A 2695-nucleotide genomic window follows, 5' to 3' on the forward strand; every position below is an offset into this window, starting at 1 on the left:
AATTTAGACTATAATTTTCAAAAATTTTCTTTAACATGGTTGAATTGAAATATTTTTATTGTATAATTGATAATTTTAATTTTTGTAATAATTGTCAGCAGTGTCTTATTAAGTTTCGTCTTCATCAAGTAATATTTATAGTCTTTAATTTATCATCTCACAAATTTAGTATATATACCAAGGTTCGGAAAACCGGACCGGTCATCAAACCGCTCTAGTTACTGGTTTATTAGTTTATTGGTCTAACCAATTCAACCGGTGGTTCAACCGAAAAAATTGTTTCAGAATAAAATAATAAATAAATTATATATAAACATCATAAAACATAATTATAGTCTAATATAAATCTTAAATATCTTCTAAATTTAAAACATTATATGAAATGTCAACCAAATCCATATGATCTTATCAAAATACAAAATTAAATGGTGAAAAGAGCAATGGTGCAAACAGCAATACAACTAGAAATAATCATTAATCACTCCTAAATTAATTCAAGAGTTCTTTGCATAGACTTTAATTGCTCCTGTTGTCTAGCAAACAGTAATTGTATCACTCACATGTTGAATGAAATGTCCGAAGTTGTGTTTTCCTACATAACATCGTTGAACATTAGTGGTCTAAAATTCTAATATCACAATGAAGTAAGATGCAGGTGAAGAAGTTGCATCATGAAGCGAAGGTGTAAATCAGCATGTAAAGTGACTATTATACAGAAGCAATTATGAATACTACATTCAGAAAATTTTATTGAAATAACAGAGTAAAGGTAGAGTGTATATATAAAAGAAATGTTTAGTAGTGCATATTCTAATCAAGACAACACAATTAATCATCCAGAAACCTGCATTGTTGTTTAGGCTAAGATCATAGCTCTCAAATTAGTAGTCAAGAACTATAGGAAATAGAACCTTATAACTCAGGCAGGTATGCAGGAGATGGAAGACATTCAAAATAAAAGAGAACTCCAGCATAGTAGTGTTCTTAGTTCTTACCACCATCACCTGTATCAATCAGAGAAGTGGTTAATGGAAATACAAAACAATCAAAATAATGCATGCTTTTTTTCTCAAGGTGTGATAGAATCTTATGGCATGGGAGAGGCATTCACCAATTATCTTATGTTCGTGGGGAGTCATGATTCTCTGATCATAGACCTGTGTATAGCATATTCTCAGCAGAAGTTGATCAAAGAAGCTATAATGGCCAAAACATTTCAGCAAAAACCAGCCTTCAGCATTCCAAAACCAGCAAAACTAGCAACTACAAAACACTAAAATCTGCCTACACCATTAAGCATTTAGCACATTATGAAACATTCCAAAACACTAATTCTTCACCCAGCAAAATCAGCAACTACAAAACAAAGCCGTTAGCAAATTTGAACAAAAAAATTAGGAGCCATCAGCAACTAGTAAACCAGAGTAACAAACTAACAGAGCCATCAGTAAACTAACAGAGCAATCGAGCCATTGAGCAATTAGAAAATAGTCAAACTAAAACAGAGTAACAAATTAACAGAGAGAACAAGCCATCAGTAAAGAAGAAGACCGAAGAAGAAGACCAAAAATTGAAAACAGTCACACTAAAAATGGAACAAAAATTGAAGAAGAAGATCGAAGAAGAAGACCAAAAAACAACAATTTCAGAACTTAAAAGTTCAAATCAAGAAGAAGACCGAATAATCAGTGAAGATGAAAACGAGAAGCCACTAACCTGGATTCCGTGCCGAGAAGCATGTGAAGATGAAGACGACGTGCCGCGCTACTGGGTTCGGGACACGGGGGAGAGGAAGAAGCAGCGGCGCTGACGACCTGGGGACGGCGGCGGCGCTCTGAACCTGGGAACGGCGGCAGTGATGAAGGGCTAGGGTTTCCCTTGGTAGCGATGAAGGACGATTCACGAATAATTGGGGAAGAAGGGGGGGGGTTGGCTCACGAAGACTTGGGCCTGCTTCAGTTTTTTTATTTTTAAATTAACAAAACGACGTCGCTTTATCCGAACCGGCCGGTTACCGGTTCGACCCAACCGACCGGTTCTCGGCTGGTTCGACGATTTTTTAAGTTTTTCTTTCAACGGTTTTAGGAGGAGGACCGGACTGTTTACATCGCTGGTTTTCGGTTGAACCGGTTCGACCGACCGGTCCGAGTTTATTTTACATTATTTTATTAATAAAAAATAAAAAAATAAAAAAACATGATAGCTAATAAAAAAAATAATTGACCGAAAATATTTATCATATTTTATATATCATGATGTCATTACTTATACATGTATATGTAGTTATGTGGTAAATTATTTCAATGTAAATGACAATAGCATAGTCATTTAAATAAAATTAGACACTCATATTACATACGATATCAGAAAAAATAAATTAAAAAATTTTTAAATAGACAACAATATGGAATAAAAAATATTATTTTTTGTGACAAAATTTGATCTACATATAACATATCTATTTAGATTTGGCTGTATAGTAGTATGTCAACCTAACGGATTAGATTGGGACTAGAATGAGGAATATAAAATCTAACATAAAATATCAACGATGAACATTAAAACATGTTTTCTTTAAAATTCTAACTCAAATCTAATAGTAAAGAGAATCGAATTAAAAAAACGAAAAATAAGAAAGCAATTTGGAGGCATTGAAGAAAGAGATGGTTATTAGTTATATTATTCTATAAATATT

General features: G+C 33.2%; 1 long non-coding RNA gene across 2 annotated transcripts; it reads right to left on the reverse strand.

The window, feature by feature from the left end:
• On the reverse strand, nt 322-2061 carry LOC110272212. Of its 2 annotated transcripts, XR_002363212.1 has the most exons (4): nt 1717-2061; nt 1112-1356; nt 912-1004; nt 322-592 (listed from the first exon to the last, which is right to left on the reverse strand). It is a non-coding gene; the product is annotated as an uncharacterized LOC110272212 (long non-coding RNA). The 2 variants fall into 2 exon arrangements; XR_002363211.1 differs by having other exon boundaries at nt 1112-1954.

The sequence above is a fragment of the Arachis ipaensis genome, chromosome B01 (genome assembly GCF_000816755.2).
Source record: "Arachis ipaensis cultivar K30076 chromosome B01, Araip1.1, whole genome shotgun sequence".
Lineage (NCBI taxonomy): Eukaryota > Viridiplantae > Streptophyta > Magnoliopsida > Fabales > Fabaceae > Arachis > Arachis ipaensis.